This window comes from Arachis ipaensis, chromosome B07 (genome assembly GCF_000816755.2).
Source record: "Arachis ipaensis cultivar K30076 chromosome B07, Araip1.1, whole genome shotgun sequence".
NCBI lineage: Eukaryota > Viridiplantae > Streptophyta > Magnoliopsida > Fabales > Fabaceae > Arachis > Arachis ipaensis.
Genome location: NC_029791.2, coordinates 26,268,940 through 26,275,918, shown reverse-complemented (window position 1 = coordinate 26,275,918; position 6,979 = coordinate 26,268,940).

Below are 6,979 nucleotides of genomic sequence, written 5' to 3'. Positions count from 1 at the left end.
AAAAGCATTTTATGAACTTGCAAGACAATTAGATAATTCAAACAGAGATAAATGTTAATGAGCTATTGAACCCTCACTGGATTTGTGTTTACTCTCTAGTCACTCAGTGTTTATTGGGTTAATCACTCTATTCCTCTTTTTATTCTTCCTTTCTATAACTTTGTTCTTCATCTAACCAATCAACAATTATAGAATACAGTCATACCAAAAATCATGAGGTCTTTAATTAAGGTTGTAATGGGGCCAAGGTAAAGGTAAGGATATATATATAAGGCTAAGTGAGCTAATAAGTGAATCCTTAATTAGACTAAGATCTCAACTAACATACATACTTAGTAAAACAAAACTTCTTTTACCTATTTTCCCATATTTTCTCACTTTTGATGTTACATGCTCATGTTTCAATTTTTATTCTTTTATTCCATGTGCATTGCTTTTATTTTTGCATTTGGGGAATTCTTTTGTATCCCCTTATTCACATAAATAAATTTTTTTTTGAAATGCACATGGTAATTTAATTAATTTGATTTTTTCATGAGCATGCTTCCCAAAATTTCTTATTTTGAGTTGCTTTATTCTTTTCAACTTTTCTACCTTTTGTTTTTATCATCCATGTTCCTAATAGGTTTTCCACATTTAAAATATTCATAATTTTCTATCTTAAGCTAACAAAGGATTCAACTTGGGATTTTATTTTGTTTTTCTGCTTAAGGCTAGTAGTGTGGCTAATAGAATAAAAAGGGAATTTAAAGGCTCAAGGGGGCTAACAAGGGTGATGTGAAAGGTAGGTTATTTTGGGATAAGTGAGCTAAATTCAAATAATGGCCTCAATCATTCTTTTGGTATGTATCTATATTCTATATTCTATATTCTATAATTGGACATATAGATTAAAACAAAGTAAAGAACATCAGAATATAAAAGAAGGGCGGAACACACAGGAATAAAAATTATGGTTTGAATGTAACCATACAATTAAGCTCAAAACTCACAGGCTATGTGTTCTCTAGCTCAAAAGTCATTTATCAATTATGTATGTCATGCAGGTTTAGTTAAAAATTCTCATTATTGTCAATGTAAAACTTATATTGAATGGCTTTAAAGTTCTAGTGCTTCTCCTTGATGAAGTGTTGTTAACTAACATGTAATACTATATATACAAGGTGTGGGTTGTTTTGATTCTGTTAAAGTCTCTAGTTTACTTCCTTTTTCTTTTCAATTTTAACTAAGCTATCTTATGCTAAAAAGGGTAAACTATACTAATCAATCCACAATTTCTATAACTAATAAGTTAGAATTGTAACTAAGTGGCTAAAATATGAACTAAAAATGCAAAATGCAGAAATAGAGTAAAAATACATAAACAGTAGCAATGTATAAATACTCAGAAAAAAATAAAAATAAAGAGAAAAATACAGAAAAATATCCAAAATAAAAGAAAAAGAGTCTGTAGTGGTTCACCAAGATAATACGCCAGAGATGGCGACCTCCCCACCCTTAAAATGTAGCATCATCCCCGATGCTCACTCAAGCCGGGTGTGAAGGGGTGTCATCACTGGAAAGGATGGTAGCTGGTATCTCTGTGGTGGTGACTGGCTGAAGGTCTGGCTGCTGTAGAGGAGGTGCTGACTGGATAGGTATCTCAAGATCTGCAGCCTCAATCTGATGTGGGACCTCTGCCTGTGGTGCAGCCTGCTCGGTGTCTACCTGCTCTTCCTCTCCCTGGGGATGGGTCTCTGCCTCGGGCGCATCTGCCTCCTCCTCAGATGCCTCAGAAGGTGTGTCAGGCTCGGAGGGAATGTCGCCGGATCGTATCATCAGCTTCAGGTGCTCATAGCGTCGCTTGTTGCGACGCTTCATCTGGTCAATTCGTCGAAATAAGCGGTGCACCAGATGATAGACAGGCTCTGTGGCAGGTGGAGGTGCAGTGGTGGTGGCAGGGGTGGATGGTGCAGCAGTGGAGGAAGAGGGACCGGCAGATGGTGTAGCTGTATCATCAGTAGTGGCAGTCAGGAATGGAGGTCTGTAGCCCAGGGCCAGAAAGTTTCTGCTGTGCGGGATAATCTTCTTGCATTCCGCAGTAGGTGGCCTCTCATCAGCATCCTCCCATGGCACGTCAGCTCGACGGCCCAGCTGTGTAACTAGATAGGGAAAGGGAAGAGTGCCTCGGACGTGGACCCTGGCCATATAGTGCCGGATAAAGCGTGGCAGGTACAGGTCCTTACCCTCCATTACACACCATAGGAGGGTGATCATAGCGGCTGGTATCTCAGTCTCGTGAGTACTCGGCATAATGTAGTTGCTGAATATCTGATGCCATAGCCGAGCCTCATCGTTTAGGTAGATCCGCTTGATCCCTTTCGGCATGGTGGTGTTCTGACCCATGATCCAAGGAACTGACGGGTCAAGGGCAATCCGGGCCTGGACTGCATCCCAGTCAAATCGCATATAGCGCATATCCTCCTCAACTTTCTGATAGCCATCTGTCTGATCAGCCTTAGGCAGAAGTTTTAGAACCTCTTCTATTGCCTCCTCAGTAACCAGAATCTGCTTCCCTCTGAGGTTCACAGCATCTAGGGAAGTTTTGAAGTAGTTGCAGTAGAATTCCCTAACCCAAGATGCATTAACCTCAGTCAGAGGTCTCTCCAGAAAGAACCAGCCTCTTTGTTTGATCTGATCAGAGGTGTATTGCTGGAGTTCTTCTGGGATCTTTAAAGTTCGCTCCAGGTATAGGTTCTTGGAGTTTGCAAACACCGGATACTTCAGCTCGCAGTATCGGTTTGCAAACTTTACTGGGTCATTGGCGGGAAGTAGCTGGTCGGCCTTCTCCTGCGGGGTAAAGGCTTTCTCCTGCAAGGAGGCATCATGCATGAGGTCGATGATAGACACGGAGGCTTCTCCTCTTTTCCTTTTGCCAGTAGTGGCCTTGCCTTTTCCCCTTCTCTGGGAATCTGACATCCTGAAAAACAGAAAACCGGGATATAATAAAAATAGGAAAGCAAATAGGCAAATAATCAAAGAAAACACAAAGTGGCAAAGGAGCAATAGGAGACTGAATATGAGTTAAGTAAAATGTGCATTTAGGATTGTATAGGAGTGAAAAGTCTGAAAAGAAGAAATCACAATCCAAAATGTAATTGAATGCAAGTTAAATAGAAAAATTAACATCATGCCTTGGTTAGAATGGAAAAAGAAAGTGAAAGAAAAGCAAAAAAGAAGTTTTGAAAAGGTTAGGTTGGTTAGAGTTAAAATTAGTGAGTTAGCGAAAAATGGGTTAAAGTAAGAGGCATAATAAAAATAGTCCAAGTAACAAGTAATCACAGGTAGAAGCTATAGGTAACTCATATTCAAACAAGTAAAACAGTTTCATGATGATTCGAATAGAGATAAAGAAAGCAAAAATAGGAATCAAACATCAAAATTGCAGTTTAGGAAGCAGGAAATCAAAGAGGATAAGAATGCATGCCCTGACATTCATGAATGGTTTGGTTAAAGAAGAGGAGACAGAGTTCAACATTCCAAAACCAAAACATGAATGAAAGTCAAAAAGATTTATAAAAATTTGGGCAGCATTCCGGCTAAAATTGGACTTTCCCGGAAGATAAACAGCAATCAAACAGTTCATATGAATTTAAAAAAAAATCAAGCTGCAGTTACATATAATGAATATAAACATGAAATTTCAATGTAAAGAACAGCAAATACAGGAAAGTACAGCATATGAACATGAACACAACAACAGCAGAATTGCAGATTTGATAAAACAGAAACAAGAACAGTGCAAATAAACAGACCTAAATCCACTAACCACATCCTAGGCTACCTAACAACCTAAAATCCACTACAACATGCATATCTAACTAGCCTAAACATGAACATAAACGGAAAAAAATAAGAATAAACTACGAATGGATAAAAGGGATTGCGTGTTGCGGAACCTGGAAGGCCGAATAATGAGGATAGGCAGAAAGGTGGATGGAGGTGGTGATGATGGTGGCGTCCGGTGCTAGGCACGGCGGTTGGCGGTGGTGGGCACGGCTGCGCAGCTGTTCGGGGCAGGGAGGGGAGAAGAGGGGTGGTGTTGCTAGTGGAAGGGGGGTTGTGGTTGGGACGGTTGGCGGCGGTGGGTGGTGGCGCGGAGGAGCAGTGGCGGAGGAGGAGGGAGAAAGAAGAAAGAGGAAGAAAGAAGGGGGAAGGAGGAAGGGGGTAGGTGGCGGCGGCGTCTGGGTGGTCGGCGGCGTCTGGGTGGTGGCGCGGTGGTGGCTGGGTGGTGGTGGTTGAGGGTTGGGGGAGAAGAGAGGGAGAAGAAGAGTTGGGGGGTGTCGCGACTGATGGGGTTTCGCGTGACTGGGGGGGTTATATTTTTGAATCCACGCGGCCGCGTGGGGCATACGGTCGCGTGGCTGGAGCGAAAAAGGTGGTTGACACGATCGCGTGGATGACGTGATCGCGCGGAGGGCAAAAAGAGTAAATGACGCGATCGCATGGGGCATGCGATCGCGTCGCTAGAGTTTGTGCTAAACGCACGAATCCAGCGTCGTTCCAGCGCCGTTCCAGCGCAACTCTCTATCTCCTTGGGGGTGTTCGCGCAATCCATGCGACGCGGTCGCGTCGCTCACGCGGTCGCGTGGGATTGATTGTGTGAAAGTGACGCGATCGCATGGGACATGCGATCGCGTGGGCCATTTTGTGCTAGACGCACAATGGCCGCACGATTCCAGCCTAACTTTCTGGACGTTGGATGTTTACGCCGATCTCCAAGTCACGCGGCCGCGTGGATGACGCGGTCGCGTGGGAAGTGTAATTCGCAATTTAACGTGATCGCATGGGTGATGCGGTCACGTCGTGCACCCTTTTTTTTTAACTGAAGAATGCAATGCTTAATGTGAATGCTATGCATGATTCCAGGTTTAATAATAAAATAAAATAAAACTCAAAAACAAACAAGACTAAATAAAATTTAAAGTACGAAAGGAATGATCATACCATGGTGGGTTGTCTCCCACCTAGTACTTTTAGTTAAAGTCCTTAAGTTGGACATCGGAAGGGCTTCCTGTTATGGTGGCTTGTGTTTAAATTCATCCAGAAATCTCCACCAGTGCTTAGAATACCAATAGCCTCTGGGGTCCTAAACTAGGCATGTAAAGCTTCTGAACAGCTTCAAACAGATTGTCAGGCTCTCGGGGGGACGAATGTCAGGATAGAGTCCATGATCCCAAGCCTTGTTTTTAAATCCGCCTCTGTCTTGATCTCCATGTTTCCATCCGGGCGGTTTAAAAAGTAAATTCTCACCATGGTAACCAAACGTTTTTCGACATCCATCTGATTGATTTTGATGCCAATCCGTGCACTTCGAGTTGAAGCGTGGAACCTTATTGAACCTTGTGCACCAGCTCTGAGCACGAGCCATTTCCCTCTTACTCTTAAAGCCACAGAGAGCTCTAAGCTGGCCATCTGTTTCAAGCAAACCGTATTCAAGTGAAAAAGTAAAGTTAAAGGTTAAGGATTGTACCCACTTGAAGCTTGTATTAGGTGGTAATGGCCTTGGGATAGGTGTTTCCAGTGGTTCTGTAAGTTCTACTCCCTGGTAATCTTCTGTGAATTCCTCCACTTCTTTGCAAGGATCTTCAAATGCATCATCACCCTGGTCAAAGTCTTCTATGTCTTCCTCATCACTTGAGTCATAGATTGGAGGTTGAGAGAAATCTACCTCTACATCATCTTCGTATTCATTTGGGGAAGATTCTTCGATCTCAGAGAACTCACTTGCAGATGCAAGTTCATTACTAAGAGAACTTGACTTGTGACTATCATCATCAAGAAAATTTGCTTCTTGGATTATTCTGTCTGATTCTTCATAAATGACTTGCCTTGGGGATTGTGCGCTATCCTCCTTAGCATTAACTATAATGTCCTTGACGGATTTCTCCTCAACTCTGGATTCCCATGGAGGTTCAGCGTCTCCTAGATCTTCAACCAACTCTTCTTCTTGTACAATGACAGCTTCTTCTACTTGTTCTAGTACGAATTCATTCTCTGTCTTGTCCACTAGAGCTTCTAGTGTTTTCTTCATGCTACGCTCTTCATTAGATTGTCCACATGGGGTTGTGGTTGGTCCTTGAATGTTCGCGCGTCTAGAAACTAATTGAATTACTGCTTGCTCCAGTTGTCGAATGGTTGCTTGAAGTTTATTTACTGTTTCCTTAAGGCGAACCTCTGATTCTCGGAGTGATGGATTTGGACATGATACATAGGAAAGTGATGGTACTTGGGAGTGATTGGATTGGAACTGGGGTAGGGAAGGATTATACGGCGGCGAATGGTGAAGAGAAGCTTGTGAGCGTGGTGGTTCGAGGTTATGTTGAGAGGATGGTCTATAGGTACGGGGTGGGGCTTGTTGGTAGTTACAAGGTTGTCCACCATATCTATCAGCTGGGTATGCATTGTAGAATGGTCGTTGTCCATGATATCTTGGAGGGTGTTGTTGCCTAAAGGGTTGATCAGATCCTCTTGGCTCCATCCATCTTTGATTGCTCTGACCTTGATGCATATTCCTACTATAGCTTTCATTCCCTTCAACAATATTAGAACCAAACTCAAAGCGAGAGGGGTGAGAGTTCATAGTAGCAAATAAAATTAAAAAGGAAAAACAAAAATAAATAAACAAGTAAAAGAAAAATATTTACAATAACCAATAATAAGGCACACGTTAGCAGTTTTCCGGCAACGGCGCCATTTTGACGAGCAAGATTTTTGCCAGTAAAGAATGTCATAAAAATAGACGCGTTGTAGATATAGTTTCTAAACCAACAAAAATCCCTTTCGTGCAAACGTTTTGGTTGTCACAAGTAACAAACCCCTTTTAAAATTGATAACCGAGTATTTAAACCTCGGGTCGTCTTCTCAAGGAACTGCAGGGAAGTATGTTCTTATTATTGGTTATGGAGATTGTAAAATTGGGGTTTCAAGAATGAGGAAC